The sequence below is a fragment of the Elephantulus edwardii genome, unplaced genomic scaffold (assembly GCF_000299155.1).
Source record: "Elephantulus edwardii isolate Elephantulus edwardi_28Jun2011 unplaced genomic scaffold, EleEdw1.0 scaffold00390, whole genome shotgun sequence".
In the NCBI taxonomy this organism is placed as follows: Eukaryota; Metazoa; Chordata; class Mammalia; order Macroscelidea; family Macroscelididae; genus Elephantulus; species Elephantulus edwardii.
The window spans coordinates 360,526-385,786 of NW_006400140.1; positions in this window are offsets into that span (position 1 = coordinate 360,526).

Below are 25,261 nucleotides of genomic sequence, written 5' to 3' on the forward strand. Positions count from 1 at the left end.
ACACACACACACACACACACACACACACACACACACACACACACACACACAATTATATACTATAGAAGCTGTTTAGTTATCCCCCATTGTCTGATAAACCAAATAGTTGAAAGAGTATTGAGGATAGAAAACAATACTATTAATCCCATTACAGTCTAACCAAGTGCAAAGGGAGTTCCTCTAAGTTATCACTGGTAATATCTTTTATCTCACAAGAGATGAAAGGAGAAGGAAGCAAGCCTAAAAGGGGTGAGGAGTTCCTATAAAGAAATTGTTATCAATCAGAACTGATTCATAGTTGATCCTTCATAGGTTTTCAGAGGTTCTTAACTGCATAGAGGGAGAGTCCTTCTTTTGTCCTACTCTTGTGAGGCAGCTTGTGAATCTCAACTGCCTATCTTTGGTTTGGCAGCACAACAGATTTAACAGCTCTCCTTAGTATTACCAACAAATCGTTGCCAGAGGTTAACTGCATCTTTTTGAACTTGTGTCCCTGTAAAATGAAGCTCCTAGAAACTTTGGAAAAGCCAAGCCACATGGAGATCTCCAGAAAACATCAGGACTACGACACTAAGGGAAACAAGGATATTCCTTTAACACTGACAGAGAGAGAGTGGGCCTTCCCCTGGTGAGTGGCTCTTAGTGGGAGTAGGTGTGTTGGAGACAATCAGGTTGGCGTAGAGCAGGGTTTAGGGCTCTTGTACTGTGGTCACTATGAGTGATTCAATGGCACATGACAACAACAACAACAATCTTCCTTCTAGGGAGTTCTGTTTTCCTAATAGGTGAGAGCTGTACTGCCAACTCAAAAGCATTCAATTAGAATCCACCAGCGACTGCATGGGAGAAAGATAGTCAGTCAATCGTCTCCATTTTACAACTTCTGAGAGTTCTTTGGAGGATAAGCTATGAGTCAGTCCCAATTTTATCGTAATGAGTTGAGTTTGTGGTTGAACTTCCTAAACTTTAAGATACTAAATTTTTGTTTATTACAGTCACTCAGTTGTAGTATTTTTATTATAGTTACTTTGCTTTTTCATACTTTGGACATGTAGACAAAGTTATTCCTTGGAAAGAGGCATCATGCTTGGAAATATGGAGGGTCAGTGAAGGAGAGGAAGATCTCCCAAGAGAGGGATTGACACAGTGATTAGAGCAGTGGGCTCTAAGGTGTCAGAGAGTATAAGAATGGCACAGTATAGGACAGGGTTCAGGTCAGCTGTTCAGTGGTTAACTATGAGTTTTATCAACTCAATGGCACATAACAACAGCATTGAATAGCTAAAACAACAATCAAGTTTTGAGAAAAACATTAAAAGAGGAAAGGTATATGTCAAGTTTGAGAGACTATAAACTTCAGTATGGATTATATAAGGACACAAAGGGAAAAAAAAATAAAGACAATAGACCAATAAGTAACCACATGATATATGGATAAAAATGTGAATTTGTTAAGGATTTTATTTTACTTGAATACATGCCTATAGAGGAAGCAGTACAGAAATCAAACGTGTTGAACTGGGCTGTCAAGGACCACTTTAAAGTGATAAAGAAAAACACATCATTTTTTTTAAAGTGTTCTTTTTATATTGGTTTTCTTATGAATTTTGCATACATTGTATTTCACACTATTCTTCACTCATATTGTTGTTGTTTTTATGTGCCATTGAATCACCTGTAACTCACAGCAACCCATGTACAAACCCTGCTCTATCCTGTGCCAAACTAATTGTCTCTGACACACTTATCCCCATTACCTCAGTCACTGAAGCAATTCATCTCACTGATGGTCTTCTTATCTTGCGCTGTTCTCCACCCTCCTAAGCATGATGTTCCTCTCCGAGGACTGGTCCCTCTTTGCAGCATGTCAAAAGTATGTCAGGTGAAGCTTGTCTCCAAGGTGCAGCCTGGTTTCACCATCTCTAGGATGAATTTGTTTGTTCTCCCAACAGCCCATGGTATATTCAATACTTTTCTCCAGCACCACAGCTCAAAAGTATCAATTCTATCATCCCTAGTCATTGTCCAGCTTTTGGATGCATAGACCATGGCCTGTATTAGGCACACCTTAGTTTCCAGACTTATGTCATTGCTCTTTAGTAATTTGGAGAGGTCTCTGACAGCAGACTTTCAAAATGCAAGCTATCTTTTCATTTCCTGGATGCTGATTCCAAGAATGTGGATTGTGGAGTCAAGCAAACGAAAGCTGTTAATAATAGCAATCTCTTCATTTATCACGATGCTGCTAATTGGCCCAGTGTTAAGAATTTTTGTTTTCTTTTGTTGAGCTTTAATCCATATTGAAGCCTGTAGTTTTTGACCTTCTACAACAAGCACTTCAGGTTCTCCTCAGTTTGATCAAACAGGGTTTTGTCATCTGCATAATGCAGATTATTGATGAATGTTCCTTCAATCCTGATGACACATTTCTCCTCATAGAGCCCAGCCTCCCGGATGAACTGTTCTGCATATGTCTATCTGTGTTTCATTGACTATGCAAATGCATTTGACTGTGTAGATCATAACAAACTGTGGCTAACTCTGAGAAGTAATCCCAGAACACTTGATTGTGTTTATGCGAAACCTATACTTGGACTAGGAAACAGTCATCAGAACAGAGCAAGGAAACACTTCAAGATTTAAAATTGGGAAGAGTGTATGCCAGGGGTGTGTCCTATCTCCATGTCTTTTCAATCTTCCATTTATTATGTTCTATAAAATTAATTACCATTGATCCATACCCATGATTACCATGTCGTTCCAGATTACCCTCAGGTTTTTACCATTTCCTTCACCTTTAATCCCTCCACCTACCAAATTTTGTGACCATATGATATCTTCTCTTACTCCTCCCCCACTCCACCTACCTTCATCTCTTTGCTCCCACTCTCCCTCCTTGGATCCTCATTTGTTTTACCACTTATCTATTTCTACAAAATTATCCTATGCAGTATTTATCCTTAAGAGAATGAGTTCACTCAGCATAATGTTCTCCAGTATCTCCCAAGTTATATAGTGTAATTTTTTCAATCTGTTCAATTATGGTTGGACATTTAGGTTGTTTTCATGTTCTTGCAATGGTGAATAACTCTGTTATGAACATCGGTGTACAGACCTCCGTTTGTGTCTCAGTTCCAATTTTCTCAGAGTATATTCCTAGCAATGGAATAGTTGGACCATATGGAATTGCTATTATCATATTTTTGAGGAAAAGCCAAATTGCCTTTCACAGTGACTGTACCATTTTACAACCCCACCAACAGTGTATGAGGCTTCAATCTTTTTGCATCCTTTCCAACATTTATTGCTTCCTGTCCTGTTAAACTCTGTCATTGCTACTGCCATGAAATGATTTCTCGTTGTGGTTTTGATTTGCATCTTTTTTGTTGGCAGTGATTTTGAGCATTTTTTTCACGCATCTGCTGGTAATTTGAATATCGTCCTCTATAAAAAATCTTCCCATGTTTTTTTGCCTATTTTTTAATTGGCTTATTGGCCTTTTTTTTCTTTTGGAGGCCCTGTATTATTTTGTAAACATTTGTTATGAGACCCTTTTCTGAGATGGTATTGCCAAATGTTTTTTTCCCAGTCATTAGTTTTTCTTTTTACTCTTTTGGGGAAAAAATTTGGTGTATACAGAGATATAGTTTTAAAAAGGTCTCATTCATCAGTTTTATCCCCTTCTGGTTGTATTTTCTGGCTGTATTTGTCAGTCCTCTGAGTTACACTTGGTCCACTTTTCTTCTTGTGATATTTATGGCTTGGGACTTTATCCCTGGCTCTCTGATACATCTTGATTTTTGTGTATGGTGAGAAGTGTGGATTTTGCTTCAGCTTACTCCAGTTTGCCAGAATCATCTATTGAAGAAGTAGTCATTTCCCAATTTGATAGATTTTGTTTCCTTGTCAGATATTAGCTGACCACTGATAGATGAGTTTATTACTGGTTGGTTTCTCAATTTTGTTCCTTTGGTCTATGTGCCTGTCTTTGAACCAGTATGATTCTGTTTTGATTATCATAGCTGTGTAAGAGGTTTTGAGATCAGAAAGTGCTATGCCTCCCACTTCGTTTTTCAGAATTGCTTTGCTTATTTCAGATATCTTTGCTTTCCAAATAAACTTGCCAATTGCCTTTTCTATCTCTTTGAAAAAGAAATTTGGTATCTGTATTGGAATTGCATTGAATTTGTTTTTGGTAGCATTGTCATTTTCACTGTATTACGTCTTCCTATTCGTGCACAGAGAATATTTTTCCATTTATTTAGGCCTTTTATTGTTTCTCACAAAGGTGTTTTGCAGTTACTTTTCTTTGTAATGATCTCTTGTGTCTCTAGTTAGGTATATTCCTAAGTATCTCAATTTGTGGCTGGCTATTACAAATGGTATTGCTTTCTTCCTTTCGTTCTCTGTGTTTTCTTTGTTACTGTAGAGCAATCCTCCTGACTTTTGTATCTTGATCTTTTATGCTAGCACTCTCAAAAAGGTTTTTATTGAGTTCTTGGGGTTTTCTGTGCACGTTATTCTATCATCTGTATATAGCCACAGTTTTACCATCTCTTTGCTGGTTTGGATGCATTTTATTTTCTTCATTTGCTGCATTGCCCTAGCAAGTGTTGTTGTTGTTATGTGCTGTCCAGTTGTTTGTGAGTCATAGCGACCCTATGTATAACAGCCCTAAACCCTGCTCTATCCTGTGCTAATCTCATTGCCTCTGACACACCCATCCCGATTACCCCAATCACTGAATCAATCCACCTCATAGAGTGTCTTCCTCTCCTGCACTGTCCCTCTACCCTTCCAAGCATGATGTCCCTCTGCAAGGACCTGTCCCTCCTTACAAAATGTCCAAAGTATGTCAGACGAAGCCCCAGAATTCTTGCCTCCAAGGAGTAGCCTGGTTTAACCATCTCCAAAATGAATCTGTTTGTTTTCTTGGCAGTCCAGGGTACATTCAATACTCTTCTCCATCACCACAGCTCAAAGGCATCAATTCTACTTCTATCCTCCCTAGACATTGTCCAACTCTCTGATGCATAACAAGTGATTGCAAAACCATGCCCTGTATCAGACGCACCTTAGTCTCCAGAGAGACACCATTGCTCTTGAGTACTTTAGAGAGGTCCCTAACCGCAGACTTTCCCATCGCAATACGTTTTTCGATTACCCTAGCAAGTACTCCCAATAAAATATTGAATGAAAGTGATGACATTGGTTATCCTTGACTAGTACATGATTGCAAGAACAAGGCTTTTAGTCTTTCTCCATTCAGAATGATAAATGACTTTTGGTTTTGCATATATATTTTTCACTGTGTTTAGAAATTTCCCCATTCTTCCTGTTTTGCTAAGTTTTTAATGATGGATTTTATTAAAGGCCTTTTGTGCAACAATTGCTAGGATCATATGGTTCTTATTAATTACATTATTAATAAAGAATTATGTTGATTTTTTTATGTTAAACCATTCTTGCATATTTCTTACAATTCCCATTTGGTTATGATGATTTTTTTTCTTTAGATAATGTTGGATTCTTGGCCCAGATTTTATTAATGATTTCTGTTGGTAGTTTTCTTTTTTGATAATATCTTTGCCTGGCTTTAGTATCAAGTTTATGCTTGCTTCATAGAATGACTCTGAGACTACTTTTTCCCCCTTTTTATATGTTTTTAAATAATTTAAGTAGAATTGGTAATAAATCTTCTCTGACTGTTTCAAAAAATTCAGTCATGAAGCCATCTGGTCCAGGAATTTTTTGGTGGAGAAGTCTTTTTGTGACTTGTTCAACTTTTTTCTTTTGTGATGACTCTGTTTGAGTGTTCTATTTCAGTCTGTGTTACTCTGAGAAGGGCACAAATTTCAAGGAATTTGTTACATCTAAGTTCTATTAAAAGAAGATGGAAAGAATATACTGAGTCACTGTATTGAAAAGAATTGGCAGATATAGAAGAATTTAATGAAACAACATATGAGCAAGAGCTTATTGTGATGAAGGAAAAAGTTCAAGCTGCTTTGAAGGAAATAGCAAAAAATAAGGCCCCATGAATAGATGGTATACCAAGTGACATACTTCAACTAACAGATGTTGCCCTGGACATGCTCACAAAGTCGTGCCAAGAAATCTGGAGAACAACCACCTGGCCAACTGACTGGAAGAGATCTATATTTGTTCCCATTCCAAAGGAGGGTGATCCAACAGAGTGTGGAAACTACAGAACAGTGTCATTGATTTCACATGCAAGCAAGATTCTACTGAAGATTATCCCAAAACAACTGGAACAACACATCAGCAGAGAACTTCCAGAAGTCCAGGCTGGGTTTAGAAGGGGTCATGGTACTAGGGATATTGTAGCTGATGTTAGATGGATCTTGGCTGAAAGCAAGGGAATACCAGAGGAATGTCTATCTTTGTTTCATTGACTATGCAAAGGCATTTGACTGTGTGGATCATAACAAACTGTGGCTGACTTTGAGAAAATGGGAATCCCAGAACACTTGATCGTGCTAATGAGAAACCTATGCTTGGACCAAGAGACAGTTATCAGAACAGAGCAAGGAAACACTGCATGGTTCAAAATTGGGAATGGCGTAGGCCAGGGATGTGTCCTGCCTCCATACCTTTTCAACCTGTATGCAGAACAGATTATCCGGGAGGCTGGGCTCTATGAGGAGAAATGTGGGGTCAAGATTGGTGGAAGATCTATCAATGATCTGCAATATGCAGATGATACAACCCTGCTTTCTGAAACTGAGGAGGACCTGAAGCACTTGCTGAAGAGGGTCAAGGACTGCAGCCTCCAATATGGATTGAGGCTCAATGTCAAGAAAACAAAGATTCTCACCACTGGGCCAATTGGCAGCATCAGGATGGATGGTGAAGAGATTGAGATTGTTAATAGCTTCAGTTTGCTTGGCTCCACAATAAAACTCTTAGCACCAGCAGCCAGGAAATTAGAAAACATATTGCCATGGGAAAGTCGGCTGTTAGAGAACTCTCCAAAGTACTGAAGAGCAATGGTGTCTCTTTGGAGACCAAGGTGCACCTGATACAGGCCATGGTCTTTGCTATCACCTGTTATGCATCAGAGAGTTGGGCAATGACTAAGGAGGATCGAAGGAGAATTGATGACTTTGAGCTGTGGTGCTGGAGAAGAGTACTGAGGTTACCATGGACTGCTAGGAAAACAAACAGATTCATCCTGGAAAGGGTCAAACCGGGCTGCTCCTTGGAGGCAAGGATACTGAGGCTTCGTCTATCATACTTTGGATATGTTGCAAGGAGGGACAGGTCCTTGGAGAGGGACATCATGCTTGGAAGGGTGGAGGGACAGCGCGGAAGTGGAAGGCCCCTTATGAGGTGGATTAATTCAGTGATTAAGGTAATCTGGATGGGTATGTCAGAGACGGTGCGATTGCACAGGACAGAGTGAAGTTTAGGGCTGTTGTACATAGGGTCGCTATGGTTCACAAGTGACATGACGGCACATAACATCAACAAGTTCTCTAATTCATTGGAATGTAGCTTTTTAGAATATTCTGATATTATTTATTTAATTTCATCTGTTTCTGTTGTGATGTCACCTTCATTTCTTAATCCAGCTATCTACATCTTCTCTTTTTGGTTCTCTTGTTAAGTTTGAAAATGTTTTGTCAACTTTATGACCTTTTAAAAAGGCAGCTCCTGGTCTTATGGATAATTTTAATTGTTTTTCTCTTTTCTATTTTATCGATTTCAGCACTTGTTCTTATAATTTCCTTTCTTCTAGATACTGTTCCTTAAGCTGAAGGAGTTGAATATTCAAGCCACAGGTGCCAATACTTAAGGATACTTTGGGTAGAATCTTAAATGATCCAGGAAACATTAAAAGAAAATGGAAGGAGTTAACAAAATCAGTGTATCAGAAGTAATTGGCTGACATAGAAGAATTTCATAAAATAACATATGAGCAGGGGCTTGTGGTGATGAAGGAGGAAATTCAAGGAATTGGCAAAAAACAAGGCTCCAGGAGTTGACAACATATCAGTTGATATATATCAAAAAAAGCACTCTCTCTGGATGTGCTCATAAGTTGTGCCAAGAAATCTGGAGGACAGCCAGCTGGCTAACTGACTGGAAAATATGATATTTGTTCCCTTTCCAAAGAAAGGTGACCCAAGAGAGTGCGGATATTATCAAACAATACCATTAGTATCACATGCAAGCAAGATTCTGCTGAAAATTATACAAAAACGATTGGAGCAATATGTCAACAGAGAACTGCCAGATGTGCAGACTCGATTTAGAAGAGGTCGTGGTACTAGGGATATTACAGCTAATATTAGATGGATCTTGGCAAAAAGCAGAGAATACCAGACTAATGTCTATCTGTGCTTCATTGACCATGCAAACGCTTTTGACTTGTATGGATCACAAGCTGTGACTGACTCTGAGAAGAATGGGAATCCCAGAACATTTGATTATGCTAATGCGAAACCTATACTTGGACAAGGAGGCAGTCATCAGAACAGAACAAGGAGACACTAAATATTCCAAAATCAAGGAGAGGGTCCATCAGGGATGTATTTTGTCTCCATACCTTTCAATTTGTATGCAAAACAGATCATTCAAAATGCTGGCCTGTATGAGGAAGAATGTGGCATCAGGATTGGTGGAAAAATCATCAACAACCTGTGTTACACAGATGACACAACTCTGCTTGCTGAAACTGAGGAGGACCTGAAGCTCTTCCTGAAGAAGATCAAGGACTGCAGCCTTCAATATGGATTAAAGCTTAACATCAAGAAAACAAAGATTCTCATCACTGCGCAATTGACAGCATCAGTATGGATGGTGAAGATATTGAGATAGTTAACAGTTTTAGTTTACTTGGCTCCACAAAAAACACTCTTGGTACCATCAGCCATTAAATCAAGAGATGAGTTGCATTGGGAAAGTCAGCTGTGAAGGACCTCTCAAGAGTACTAAAGCGCAATGATGTCAGGCTGGAGACTAAGGTGCGCCTGATCTGGGCTATAGTCTTCGCAATTACAAGCTATGTATCCGAGAGTTAGACAGTGACTAGGGATGATAGAAAGAGAATTGATGCCTTTGAGCTGTGGTGCTGGAGAGGAGTGTTGAATATACCATGGACTGCTAGGTGAACAAGCAGGTTTGTCCTGGAGAGGGTGAAGCCGGCATGCTCCTTGGAGTCAAGGATCCTGAAGATTCCTCTGACATACTTTGAGAGTGTTACAAGGAGGAACTTTATTGGAGAGGGACATCATGTTTGGGAGATTAGAGGGATGGCACAGGAGAGGAAGACCCTCAATGAGATGGATCGATTCTGTGATTGGGGGGGTGGGAATGAGTGTGTCAAGACGGCGAGGTTGGCACAGGATAGAGCAGTATTTAGGGCTCTTGTACATAGGGTCGCTATGAGTCACAAGTGACTCGATGGCATGTAGCAACAACAACAAAACAAAATTTTGCTAAAGATCATTCAAAATTGGCTTGAACAGCTAGAAATTCTAGCTGGATTTAGTAGAGGCCATGACATCAAGAATATCATTGTTCATGTCAGATGGATCCTGGCTGGAAGCAAAGAACATCATATGAATGTCTATTTGTGATTTACTGACTATGAAAAGGCATTTTACTGTGTGTATCATAACAAATTATGGCTAACATTAAGAAGAATGGAAGTCCCAGAACATTTACTTGTGCTCATGAGGAACACTACAATGTTTAAAATGAAGAAAGGCATGTGTTTGGGTTTATCCTTTATTATATTAATATATATTATATTAATTCAATATGTAGGTTGAGAAAATTATTCTAGAAGCTGGACTTTATGTACAAGAATGTGACCTCAAGATTGGAAAAAGACTCAGTAATAACCTTCAATATGCAGATAGTACAAACTCGCTTGTAAAGATTTCAAGCCTTGAAATACTGATAGGCTTAAGTACAGCAGCAATTGTGAGGATAATATAAGATTGGGCAAGGTTTAATTCTGGATGACATCAAATTGCAACCATTAAGCTTTATCCAGGTCTTCTCATCTGATTTTTGCTGTTAATTTTCTTAAAAGAAGATATTTTCTTCCACATTTTATTTTTCAATTTTGCATTCTTAGTGACAGTTACTGTTAACAGTGATGACATAGTATTTTTAACAGCATTGATTAACATAGGTTTTGCGGTTGTCCAGTGGAACTATTTTTCAACTGACCTTTTAGCAGTAGCCTTTAAAAGCTAGAATGTATCAAGTGAATATATGTATTCAATATATGAATATTTGACACACATGTCGATTTGGAAATATGCTTTATTTATTCTCAGATTGCAAAGAAAGTCCCATCTCCAAGCAAAATGTGATTTAGAAAGACCCTTGCTTTGTCCTAGGAAGCTGAATGATGTGTATGCTTGACTCATTTTCCCTCTTGTACAAGGACATTGAATCCTTAAGCGTCATCTGTGAACATCTTTTACAACAAAATAAATTCATTATGTATCTATCCGAGGCCAGATGCACTCAATAAAAAACTTTCAAAATCAAGGTTTTTTCCATTCTGTCAAGAGTGTATTTATACTGAATCTCTTTGGAACTTGTCAGAGCTGACCCAATGATACATAAGAATAGGACCAACGTTTAAATTATATTATTTCAGTATGTACTCTGAACTTCATCAACGAAGGAAGTTTAGGTTGATGCATTGTGGAAAGTCAAATATCAATCTAAATGAAAAACTAAATACTTATTCAGGAATTGAAAGAAGCTCAAATGTTGTTGTTACGTGCCATCGAGTCACTTGCGACTCATAGCGACCCTATGTACAACAGCTCTAAACTATGCTCTGTCCTGTGCCAATCTCATTGTCTCTGATACACTTATCTCGATTGTCCCAGTCACTGAATCAATCCATCTCCCAGATGGCCTTCCCCTCCTGCGCCTGCCCTCCACCCTCCCAAGCATGATGTCCCTCTCCAAGGACTGGTCTCTCCTTACAACATGACCAAAGTATGTCAGACAAAGCCTCAGAATCTTGCCTCCGAGAAGCAGCCCGGTTTAACCCTCTCCAGGATGAATCTGTTTGTTTTCTTAGCAGTCCATGGCACATTCAACACTCTTCTCCAACACCAAAGCTCAAAAGCATCAATTCTCCTTCTATCCTCCCTGGTCATTGTCCAGCTCTCTGATGCATAATAAGTGATTGCAAAAACCATGGCCTGTATCAGACGCATCTTAATCTCCAGAGAGACACCATTGCTCTTGAGTACTTTCAAGAGGTCCCTATCAGCAGACTTTCCCTTGGCAATACGTCTTTAATTTCCTGGCTGCTGGTGCCAAGAATGTTGATTGTGGAGCCAAGCAAACTAAAGCTGTGAACATCTCAATCTGTTCACCATCCATTCTGATGCTTCTAATTGGTCCAGGGTTGAGAATCTTTGTCTTCTTGACATTGAGCCTCAATCCATATTGGAGGCTGCAGTCCCGACCCTCAGCAGCAAGCGCTTCAGGTCCTCCTCAGTTTCAGCAAGCAGGGTTGTGTCATCTGCATAACGCAGATTGTTTATAGATCTTCCACCAATCCTGATGCCACATTTCTCCTCATAGAGCCCAGCCTCCAAGATGATCTGTTCTGCATACAGGTTGAAAAGATATGGAGACAGGACACATCACTGGCATACGCCATTACCAATTTTGAACCATGCAGTGTTTTCCTTGCTCTGTTCTGATGACTGCCTCTTGGTCCAAGTATAAGTTTTGCATTAGCACAAGCAAGAGTTCTGGGATTCCCATTCTTCTCAGAGTCAGCCACACTTTGTTATGTTCCACACAGTCAAATGCCTTTGCATAATCAATGAAGCACAGATAGACATTCCTCTGGTACTCCCTGCTTTTTGCCAAGATCCCTCTAACAGTAGCTACAATCTCCCTAGTACCACGACCCCTTCTAAACCCAGCCTGAACTTCTGGAAGTTCTCTGCTGATGTGCTGTTCCAGTCATTTTTGGACAATCTTCAGCAGAATCTTGCTTGCATGTGAAATTGATGATATTTTTCTATAGTTTCCACACTCTGTTGTGTCACCTTTCTTTGGAATGGGAACAAATATAGATCTCTTCCAGTCAGTTGTCCAAGTGGTTGTTCTCCAGATTTCTTCACACAACTTGGTGAGCATTTCCAGGGCAGCATATGTTAGCTGAAATATGTCAATTGGTATACCATCTATTCCTGGGGCCTTATTTTTTGCTATTTCTTTCAAAACAGCTTAAACTTCTTCCTTTATTACCATAGGCTCTTGCTCATATGTTGTTTCATTAAATTCTTCTGTCTCTGCTAATTTGGAATTTGTCTTGTCTTTTGATGGATCACAAGAAATTATTTGCTTCCTGCACACAAAAAGCAGCTGGGGCTCCCTACAGAGAGAGTGTTAAGAGTCTATACTTGTGAACTACTTCCTTCTTGAGCTAAGCATGAGGTTGTCAATAGAAAGAGCCTAGTTTCATTTGCATAGAACACTATTTGTCATTTCCTCCCTGGTGGTTTTCAATAAAGTCACAGAGAGGCGTAGCTTGGGGCTGCTTCAGTCTTGCAGCTCTTTGCCCCCTGCCTCACTTTTTTTTCTCTTCTCAGTCTTGGTGTCTGCATCTTTTCTATGGTCTTGGCTTAAAACAATGCATTTTTTAAAAATAATTTTTCCATAATAAGCCAAGTGCCCTAGTAATAAAATAGTTACATGCTGCTTGGCATACTAGTTATTGATTTAAACACAAACTGAAAGTGCCATGGTCTAAAGAATTTTAAATTTCCTTTTGTAAAGTTTTGGTAAACAAACAAATAAACAAACTCTAGTAAGATGCTCTAATCTTGAGTTGAATCCATATAATAGCAATCAACATGTTCACAAAGTTAGTTCTGAAAATTTCTTTTACATTCATTATTTTTCACTTTTCCTAGAAAAAGATTTCATTTTATATAATATAAACAACAAAATATTTCCATTTTTTTACATTTTACTTCTGACACTGAAAAATTCATTGACATGATATAAATAAAATTATTTGGTCATCATCACTACTTGTGGCACCAGCAGTAAAGAAATCAAAAGACAAATTGTTTTGGAAAAATCCATTCTCAGTTACCTTTTCAGAGTACTGAAATACAGTGACATCAGTCTAGAGACAAGGTGAGCTTACTCCAAGCCAAGTTCTTATTGTTGTTGATTGTCTTCAAAATGAGCATGACTCATAGTGATTCTATGAACAAAAGGACTGAAGTCCCTCTACAACTACCGGCATTACTCAAAGTTCATAGAGTTTTCAGAGGCATGTTGTTTAGGAAGTGGATGCCATTCCTGCTTCCAAAATCTCAAGTACTTGCTACGTATCAGAGAGCTGAACAATGACAAAGGATAATAAAGGAAGAACTTATGCCTTTGTTGGATAAGAATATTGAGTACAACATAGACTGTCAACAGAACAAATAGGTCTGTCCTAGAGAGGGTGAAACTAAGCTGCTCCTTTAAGGCAAGGATCTTGAATTTCTGCCTCACATACTTGTAACATGTTGCCAAAAGGCATCAGAGCTTGGAAAAGAAGATCATGGCCGGAAAGGTGGAAGGACAGCACAAGAAAGAAAGACCCTAGGTGAGCAGGATTGACTCAGTAACTTGGGTAATGGGGGTAGGTGTGTCAGAGACAATGAAATTGGCTCAAGATAGGGCATAGTTCAGAGCTATTGTTCATAGGGTGGTTATGAATCACAGATGACTGGATGGTACATGGCAGCAATGCTTAATAGCTCATGCTATTGTATCATTGAGTTAGAACTAACCCACACCTGACCCTGAGATAAATTTTCAGAGGTAGTTAATCACATGGAAAGAGATTGCCCATCCTTCTTCTGAAGAGCGGCTGGTGGATTCAAGCCTCGTGCCTTCAGGATTGTAGCACAACTTCTTGCCACTAGGCCACAATAGCTCCCTTAATGCTAAATATTTTTTTCTTTTTTCTTTTTAAAAAAAATTATTTATTTATTTTAATGAAAGTTTACAGAGACTTAGGATTACCAGTCATTCATTTTTGTACTTCTCTCCCTGCCCACCCCTTCCCCCAAATCACTCTTTTTCTTGAAAAGAAAAAGAAAAACTATTTCATTGTTAAGCAATCCCTTCCCCAAGTCCACTCCACTATGTAGCCTTCACTCTGGACTTCTGTAATGACAAGAATACCCATTCATATATCCCTTTTAAACAGATCTCTCCCTTACTTGTTGTACAATGCAATATACATCATTCCTACCCTCCTTTTCTGTCTTCCCTCAAATTTTCTGTACCTTGTCATATGTTGACTGAAAGATTGAAATTGTCAATGATGTTATTTTAGTTGGCTCCATAAACAACACAGTTGGTACTGGCACTTAGGAGTCAGGTTATATATTGCACTGGGGAAGTCCTCTGTCATGGACCTTCCTAAATTACTGGGGAACAACAATATCAAGTAGAAGACTAAGCTGTGGCTGATTCAGCCCACAGTGTTTTCAGTCTTGCTGTACATTTGAGAGCTGGACAATGAATAAGGATAACCAAAGAAAAATTGGTCTCTTTGTGTTCTGATGTTGGAGAAGGGTATGAATATCTCATTGTAAGAAATAGCCTTCAGATTGGTCCATCTTTAGAGCTATTGTCATTACGTGACATTGAGTAGAATATGATACATAATGACCTCATAAACAACACTTCTGAACTCTGTACTATTATGTGGCATCTTTTCAATTTCCAACACACTAAAGCCCCTTAAAGCAGGCAATTATGTCAAGGGTCTTCCATCTATCTGGTTGAAGATCTCTTTTGCTGACCTTCCACCTTCCCAAAAAGTATGTTCCTCTCCATGGAATAGGTTTTCTTAGCAACACTCTCCAGGTAGGGAAGATGAGCTTTTTTATCTTTGCCTCCAAAGAGTACCCTAGCAGCACTTTCTCTAAGATATGTTTGTTTGCTCTTTGTCAATGGAATATTCAGCACTCTTCTCCAACACCACAGTTCAAAATAATTACTTCGTCCATCGCAGGAGAGGAAGGCCCTCTATGAGGTGGATTGATTCAGTGACTGGGATAATTGGGATGGGAGTGTCGGAGACAGTGCGATTGGCACAGGACAGAGCGGAGTTTAGGGCTGTTGTACATAGGGTTGCTATGAGTCACAGGCGACTCGACAGCACATAACAACAACAACAACATCATCCTTATGCACTGACCAGTTCTCAGATGCATAGCAATTGATTGAAAAGACCATGACCTGAATCAGATTCACTTTAGTCCCCAAGCTGACATCATTGCTCTTCAATAATTTGGAGAAGTCTTTGACTGCAAACTTTCTCAGCGCACTATGTCTCTTGATTTTGTGACTGTTGGTGCCAAGGATGTTTACTATGGATCCAGGTACAATAAAATTCTTAACAACTTCACACTTTTCTGCATCTAGCTGTCATGATGTTTCCAGGCCCAGTGGTAAGAATTTTTGTTTCCTTGATGTTGAGATACAATCCATATTGAAAGCTGTATTCCTTGACGTTCCACAGGGAGTGTCTCAAGTCCTTCTCTCACTTTCAGTAAGCAAGGTTATGTCTAGTGCATAATGAAAGTTATTTATGAGTCTTCCTCTGAACTTGATGCCACATTCCTCTTCAGAGTCCAGTTTCTCAAATAATTTCCTCAGCATACAATTTACATATGTATGGAAAGAGAATACAATCCTAATATACTGCTCTCTTAATTTTATACCATGTAGTGTTCCCTTGCTCTGTTCACACAACAGCCTCTTCGTCTAGGTTTGAGTTTTACATTTAGATATTCTGGAATTCCCATTCTTCTCAAGGTTATCTATAATTTGTTATGATCCACAGAGTAAAATGCCTTTGCATAGAAATAAAGCACAAATAGACATTCTTCTGACACTTTCTGCTTTTATCCAGGATCCATCTGACATTGGCAATAATATTCCTAGTGTCACGGCATCTTTTAAGTTGTTGTTGTTTATGCTGTAGAGTCTTCTGCTACTCATAGTTACCCTATGTACAACAGCCTTAAATCCTGCTCTATCCTATGTCAATCTTACAGTCTTTGACACACCGATACCCATTACCCCAGTCACTGAATCAATCCATCTTATCTTGGGTCTTCTTCTCTTGCACTGTCTCTCCACCCTCCCAGGCATGATGTCCCTCTCCAAGGACTGGTATCTCCTTGCAACATGTCCAAAGTATGTCAGGTGAAGCTTCAGAACCCTTGCCTCCATGGAGCAGCCTCATCTCACCATCTATAGGATGAGCCTGTTTGTCCTTCTAGCAGCCGATGGTATATCCAATACTCTTCTCCAGCATCACGGTTCAAAGACATCAATTATCCTTCTATCATCCCTAGTCATTGTTCAGCTTTCTGATGCACAGCATCAGAATTATTTTAAACTAATTATTTAATTATTTTAAATTAATTTTAAACTATGACCTGGATCAGGCACATCTTAGTCTCCAGACTGACATCTTTTAAGTAGGGAGAACAAAAAGCTGAGGTAATGAGTCACAAACTGACCCAAAAGAAACAAATTGTCAACTGACATGATAAACTACAAAGAATTCGAAATGTGTAAGATAAGGGAACAAAGTACTATTGGAAATAAAAAAAATAATAGTACAGGAGCATCTTACATGTGTACTCAAACAAGAAAAAGAAGAAAGGAAGTGATGGTTTTGCATAAAAGGGAGATAAAATATAGGTAACATTTGGGGAAAGTTTGCCCACCTCATAGTACTCAATACGAAAAAGGAAAAAGGATTAGTGAACTAGGATAAAAACGTGTCCACCACATATGGTGAGCCTGCTTCTTTGTCAGAATTTGAGCATCTTATTTTGCAAACTCACTTAATAATGCCTCACTCTTGCTAAACTGAATTTGGATTGAATTTCACTAATGCTTTTCAGATCAATATTCTGGGTAACATCAGAAAACTCATAAAGGATAAGGCAGTTAGAAGGGGCTATCTCCAGCTCACAGAGATCACACTGATACTGGATCATGGGATAATACTGATCTTCCAGTTGCCAAAAGGATCTGAGACAGTGTCCCAACACTGTTGCCAAGATAATATCAGGCAGTGTCAGGGTACTGAAAGCATTTTTCACACTGGTTTTGAACTTCCAAAGCAACCAGCAGCTATGTCTTGGAAAAAGTACAGTCAGAATAAACCTTACGAGTAAGATGGGCAAACTTTGTCTCACTTAGTTTGGACAAGTTGCTAAAAGAGTCCCGTGGAAAGGGATAAAATGCTTAGGAAGATGGAGAATCAGTGAATGAGAAGATGATTCTGAATATAATAGATTGACAAAGTGATTTAAACAGTGGGCTCAAGTGTATTCAGATGACGAGGATGGCACAAGATAGAACAAGTTTCAGAGCTGTTGTTCATAGGGTCACTCTGAGCCATAATTGATTAGAAGATACCTGACAACAAGAAGTCTTTTGTTGAAGGATATTTTGGTAGTTTAACTCTTTTTATAATTTTGAGACTAGCTTTTCAGTTATTTTGTGTTAAACACTGATATTTACATCCATGATCTAAATTCTTTACTGTATATCTAGAGGAATTGCTGTAAATAGAGTTTTTGGATTATGTCGAAATTTTATGTTTAACTTTTTGAGAAACTTATATTTCTTATTTTCTACAGAGATTATATAAGTCTCATTATCAATGGATGAGGATTACAGTTATTGCTTCATATCCTGGACAATATCTGCTGTTTTCCTTTTTTTTTTTTTTTAATAGCATACTCGATCTCTACCTATACTTGGACCAACAGGCAGTCATCAGAACAGAGCAAGGAAACACTGCATGGTTCAAAATTGGGAAGGGCATTTGCCAGGGATGTGTTCTGTCTCCATACCTTTTCAACCTGTATGCAGAACAGGTTATCTGGGAGGCTGGACTCTATGAGTAGAAGTGTGGCATCAGGATTGCTGAAAGATTCATCAACAATCTGTGTTATGCAGATGACACAACCCTGCTTGCTCAAAGTGTTTGCTGCAGAGGGTCAAGGACTGAAGCCTCCAATATGGATTGAGGCTCAATGTCAAGAATACAAAGATTCTCACCACTGGACCAATTGGAAGCATCAGGATGGACGGTGAAGAGATTCAGATTGTCCACAGCTTTAGTTTGCTTGGCTCCACAGTCAACACTCTTGGCACCAGTAGCCAGCAAATTAAAAGGCATATTGCCATGGGAAAGTCTGCTGTTAGCAATCTCTCCAAAGTACTGAACAGCAATGATGTCTCTTTGGAGACTAAGGTGCATCTGATACAGGCCATGGTCTTTGCTATCACTTGTTATACATCAGAGAGTTGGACAATGACCAATGAAGATAGAAGGAGAATTGATGCCTTTGAGCTGTGGTGCTGGAGAAGAGTATTGAGGGTACCATGGACTGCTAGGAAAACAAACAGATTCATCCTGGAAAGGGTTAAACCAGGTGGCTCCTTGGAGGCAAGGATTCTGAGGCTCCGTCTAACATACTTTGGACATGTTTTAAGGAGGGACCGGTTCTTGCAGAGGGATATCATGCTTGGGAGGGTGGAGGGTCAGCTCAGGAGGGGAAAGCCTTTTATGAGGTGATTCAGTGACCGGGGTAATTGGGATGGGAGTGTCAGAGACCGTGCAATTGGCACAGGGTAGAGCAGAGTTTAGGAATGTTGTACATAGGGTCACTGTGAATCGCAAGCGACTCGACGGCACATAACAACAAACAACAACAATACTCTATCTTTGTTACCGAAACCTAATGCTCTGAAATGTTTCTGAGGTTGTAAATTGCACAAGAAGAAATTGCCCATCCTTCTCTTGTGTAGCACCTGGTGAATTAAAATTGGCACAGATGCTCAGTCTTTGGGTTAGCAGCACAACTTCCTAGGCACTATATATTCAGGGCTTCCTCTAGTCATTTTGGTGGCGCTCTGGTAGTTTAATAGCAAGAAACTAAGCTGCAATCGCAAAGGCGAGCAGTTCAAGCCACTAGCTGCTTCTTATGAGACGGATGAGCAGTTTCCTCCTATGAGATAGATTACTGCCTCTGAAAACTCAATAGAGGGTCAGCTTTTGCTCAGTTCCAACTCTATGGTACACAACAACAACAAACAATATGTTTAAAACAAGTCATTATATATATATTTAACACACTTTTCTCAAAATTTGTCTATTGCAAACTTTCCTATATAATTTTTAACATACTTCCTTATTTCTACTTGCAAAATTATCGACTTGTAAGGAGTTATCTTTCAAAGAGAATAATAAGTGGTACAATGTTAAGGTGGTGTGTTGACTGGAAAGGTGATTATTCAATTTCACCAGTAAATCTATGGGGAAAGATAAAGTAGTGTGCTTCTGCAAAGATTTACAGACTTGGAATGTCCCCACAAGATGACAATGAATCAGAATGGACTTCTTGGCAGTGGGTTTTACTGAAGACAGATCATTTTACTGTTGTTTTCAAATTCTTCCCAAATTTCATTTCCTTTCAGAAAAAAACTATCAACCTGTTGTTGTTATTAGGTTTTGTCAAGCCAAGTATAACTCATAGCAACCCTAACCTATCCTGTGTCATCCTCACACTTCTTGACAGACAAGAGCATATTGCAGCAGTCACCATGTCAATCTACCTAATTAAGGGTCTTCCTCTCCTTTGTTGACTCTTCACTCTTTGCAGCATCATTTCCTTTCTTCAAGGAATAGACACTCCTAACAACATTCCTAAAGTATGTAAGGAGAAGACTCAACATTCCTGCCTCCAAAGAACACTCTGGATGTACCCTTTACAAGTTATATCTGTTCATTCTCTTCGCTGTCCATGGAATGTTCAGTGCTTTTCTCTAACACCACAAGTCAAAAGCGTCAATTATTTTTCTGCCATCCTTACTCATTGTCCAGCTCTCAAATGCACAGCAAGTAATCAGAAAGACCATGGCCTGAATCAATCATACCTTAGTCCTCAAACTGACATCATTACTTCCCAATAATTTGAAGAGGTCCCTAACTGCAGATTTTCCCAATTCAGTGTATCTCCTATTTTCTGACTGATGGCACCAAGAGTGTTAATTGTGGGTCCAAGAAAGATGAAGCTAACATTTCAAACTCCTCTCCATACATCATGACACTGCCTATTGGTTCAGTGGTAAGAATCTCTGTTTTCTTGATATTGAAATACAATCCATATTGAAGGTGCATTCTCTGATCTCTTGCAATAAGTGCTTCAAGTCCTCCTCATTTTCAGCAAGCAAGCTTGGTTGATCTGCATAATGCAGGATATTAATGGGGCTCCCTCCAATCCTGATGCCACACTCTTTTTCATAGAGTACAGCCTCTTAGATAATTTGGCCAGCAGATAGATTAAATAGGTGTAAAGAGAGAATACAACCCTGACACACTCCCTTCTCAATTTTAAACCATGCAGTGTTCTCGTGCTCTGTTCACACAACAGCTTCCTGGTCCAGGTATAGGTTCACAATTAAGTGCTCTGGGATTCCCATTCCTCTCAATAACAGCCACACCTTGTCATGATTCCCACCATCAAATGCCTTTACATAGTCAATAAGGCACAAATAGACATTCTTCTGGTATTTACTTTTAGCCTGGATCCATCTGATATCAGCAATGAAATCCCTGGTGCCACAGCCTCTTCTAAATCCTGCTTGAACTTCTAGTACTTCTCTATTTATGGATTTTTCTAGGCATTTTTTTAATTATCTTCATCAGTATTTTGCTTACATGTGATAGTAATGATTTTGCTTAATAGTTTCCACATTCAGTTGGAGCACCTTTCTTGGGAATAGGAAAAAATATGAGCATCTTCCAAGAGCTTTTGTGATTGGTTCCCTATGTTTTTCTGTTTTCACTTTCTATACACCCTCTTTTGGTTCTAGTCACATTTACCTTCTGACTGTTTCCTTTCTTCTTTTTTTTCAGAAGACAAAAAAATTTGTTATTGATAATATATAAGACATTCAACTTCAAATTACATAGATGAAGATACCCGGTATCGTTTGAAAAAGAATATAGTATTAATTACAAAATTTCTTTTCCTTTTGTTTTCTCTGTTCTTCTCTGCCTACTATCAAAGAATATCTTTTTCTTTTTCCCCCTCCTATTTGTAAGAAGCTGTGCTGCAGTGTCCTAAAGGCACACAGTTAGAGGCCACCAGCTGCTCTGCAGGAGAAGAATGGGAAATCTCCTTCTGTGTGATTAAGTGCCTCTGAAAAACTGCTGGAGGGTTAGCTGTGGTTCAATTCTGACTCTATGGTACACAAAAACAAACAACATACTTTCCCGTTACATTTTTATAATGGACTTATGCAGCATTTTTCTTTATGTTTCCTGCCTATTTTATCCTCCAGATTCATCTCCGGTATGTGGTATTTTTGTAAATACTCCATTATTCTTTACAGTTGCATAATGTTGTTGTTGCTTTTGTTAGGTGCCATCAAGTCAAGTGAGACTCATAGCAACTACTTGAGCAACCAGTTTGAATCCTGTCCTATCTTGTACCACCCACACCATGTACAATGCAGTTGATCCATTTGCCACTGTGTCAACCCATCTCATTAGAGCTTGTCTTCTTTTTTCACTCACTCTCCACTTTTCTAAGCATGACATGCCTTTCCAAGGAATAGTCTTTTCTAGCAACATGTCCAAAGTGTGAGAGATGAAATTTTGCCACCCTTGCCTCAAAGGAGCCCTCCAGCTGTGCCCTTTCCAAGATAAACCAGTTCATTGTTTTGGCATTCCATAGGATAGTCAGTACTTTTCTCCAGCACCACAACTCAAAGACATTGATTCTTTTTCTATCATACTCATTCAGTGTCCAGCTCTCAGAAGCATAGTAAATGATGGGAAAAACCATGGCCTGAATAAGGCACACATTAGTCATCAAACTCACATCATTCAGTATTTTGGAGAGATTCCTGACAGTGGCCTTGCCCAAAGCATTGCATCTCCTGGTCACCAGACTTCTGGTACCAAGGATGTTGATTGCAAATCCAAATAAGAATAAATAATTAAGAGTCTCAATATTTTCTTTGTCTATTATAGTGTTGCCTTTTGATCCAGTGCTAAGGACCTTTTTTTTCTTGATGTAATTCACATTGAAGGCTGTAGTCCTTTATCTTCTGTAGCCAGCATTTTGCATCTTCTTCACTTTCAGGTTATACTATCTGCATAATATATGTCATTAATGAGTTTTCTTCAGATCCTAAAGCCAAGATAATTTTCTCAGGTACAGATTGAATAGGTTTGGAGAAAATTATACAGTCATGACAAACACTCTTCCTGATTTTAAACCATACAGTGTTCCACTTTTCTGTTCTAGATCAGATTCTAGAACAGCTACTTGATATAGGTATAGATTTCCTTGTGAACAGAAGTTCTATCCTGAATGATGTGAGTGATAGGATAATACCCATATGCATAAAAGGAAGATGCATTAACATGATTATTATTCAAATATATGCTACTACATCTACAGACAAAGAGGAAAAAACTGAGAACTTTTACCAAATCTTGCAGTCTGAAATTGATGGAACATGCAATCAATATGCACTAAGACTGAAATGCAAAAGTAGGATATAGTGAAGAAGAAATAGTAGTTAAAAAACATGGGTTTGGTGATAGAAATGAGATTGTATATAGAAGTGAATTTTGTATTTACAATAATTTATTCTTTGCAAATACTTTTTTTAAAAGACATAAATGGCAGCTTTACACATGGATCTCACCTGATGGGCTGCATAATCAAATTAGCTATATTTGTGGAAGAAATCATGGAAGAAGCTCAATATCAGCAGTCAAAACTAAGGACAAGTGTGGACAATGGTTTAGATAATCAATAACTCATAGGCAAGTTCAAATTGAGGCTGAGGAAAATTAAAATAAGCCCATAGGAACCAAGATATGATCTTGAATTAATTCCATCTGAATATTAAGATCATCTTAATAATAGATTTGAAGTGTTTGAAGATCATATAAGTTGTGATGACATCAAGGCTATGATTCATGAAAAAACTAAAAAGTTATTATAAAAATGGAGGAGAAAAAAATGAAATGTATGTCAGAAGAGAGTCTAAAGATTGTACTGGAGCATCTAGAAGCAAAAAGAAAAATATGTTAAAGTGAAAGAACTGAACAGACATTTTCAAAAGGCAGCTCGAGAGGACAAAGAAAAGTACTTTAATTGAATATGCAGAAAACTGGAATTGGGAAATAAAGAGGGAAGAAATCATTCTGTGTTTCTCAAGCTGAGAGAACTGAAAAAAAAAAATTAAATCTTGTGCCACAATATTGAAAGATGTTATGGACTGAAGCTCAACATCAAGAAAACAAAGATTCCCACCACTAGGCCAACTGTCAGCATCAGTATGGATGGTGAAGAGATTGAGATAGTTAACAGTCTTAGTTTACTTGGTTCTACAGTCAATACTCTTGGTAATAGCAGCCAGGAAATCAGGAGACGAATTGCATTGGAAAAGTCAGCTGTGAATGACCTCTCAAGAGTACTGAGGAGCAATGGCATCAGGCTGAAGACTAAGGTGCACCTGATCCAGGCTATAGTATTAGCAATTGTGTGCTATGCATCAGAGAGTTGGACAGTAAATAGGGGTGATATAAAGAGAATTGATGCCTTTGAGCTGTGGTGCTGGAGAAGAGTGTTAAATATACCATGGACTGCTAGGAGAACAAACAGGTTTGTCCTGGAGAAGATGAAGCCAGAATGCTCCTTGGAGTCAAGGATTCTGAAGCTTCGTCTGACATACTTTGGGCATGTTGCAAGGAGGGACTGGTCCTTGGAGAGGGACATCATGTTTGGGAGAGTGGAGGGACGATGGTGCAGGAGAGGAAGACCCTCGATGAGATGGATCGATTCTGTGAGTGGAGTGGTGGGAATGAGTGTGTTTGAGATAGCGTGGTTGGCACAAACAAACAAACCAAAAAACCAAACAAACAAAAAATCTCTCAGAGTTTGTCCCAAGCCAAAAACTAGAAAGAGAAAAAAGGTAGGATTGAAAATTTAGTGGAAATGAGAATAAATAGGAGAAACCGAGAAAAGTGTGACTACATTGTGGACACTATAATTAATGTTATAAACAAAACATGTCTAAAACATTTAATGAAAACTAAGTTTTCTCTGTGAAGTTTTGTCATCATCATCATCATCATCATAGTTATAATAACAATAATAAAATTTTAGGAATAAATAATACACTTTTATTTTTCAATTATACCTCATAGGTATCTACTTAAAATCCTCACCAATACGTTTTATCTTTTAGGCCCTATATCCTTGGATGTGATTGTGAGGCATTTCAATACTTTTGAGAATTCTAATGCAACAGACTCTGAGAACTGAATTCATGCACAAATTTAACACATTTTCATCTTGTTGGAATGGACTCCTAGCTAACCATCCAGGAGGTTTTAAGGAGCTGGAAATAACACGAATGGAGATTGTCTATTTTTCTACCTTGGATTAGCTAGTAGAAGCAATCTATCTTTAAACTGATAGCACAACTCCTTACTCATTAGGGCCCCAAAATTCCCTTTGAGCTGAAATGATATATGATATTTTAACGTAAGGTCCATGATCTGTTTAGATAATTACTTATGTACAATATGATAAATACACATCTAGTGTTAAATTATTCATTCTGGGCAATAGATTTAATTAGTTACATAGTATTCCTTAACATCTACCAAACAAAATACACATATTAATTTCTGGGACACTTAATGAATGATAATAATTTAAAAATCAAATGTGACTCATAAGCTTCTAGAACTTTTCATGAGACCAGACCAGCCTGCCACAGGGAGACCAGATTGACCTGCCAATGTCCTGCTATCCTGTGCACTGATACCGTGGGTACTTTAGCCTTGAACATGACTATCTAGTTACATCATATGGTATTTCTTAAGTTCAAATGGAAGAGGCCAGGTGGAACCTTGGTTTTTGGAGGACAACTGTCATCTTGCTCCAGAACACCAAGACAGAAACACCAATATACAGGTTCTTCACAAAGCGTTACCATACCCTGGGAAAATATATAGTTACAACAACCTAACATCTGCTAAGAAAAGACTCATATAATGATAAGAAAGCAGAAGTCTAACTCATTCATCATGAAAAGAAAAGGAAAAAACAAAACAAAACAAGCAGATCCAATGAATACTCAAGATCAAAAGAACCAG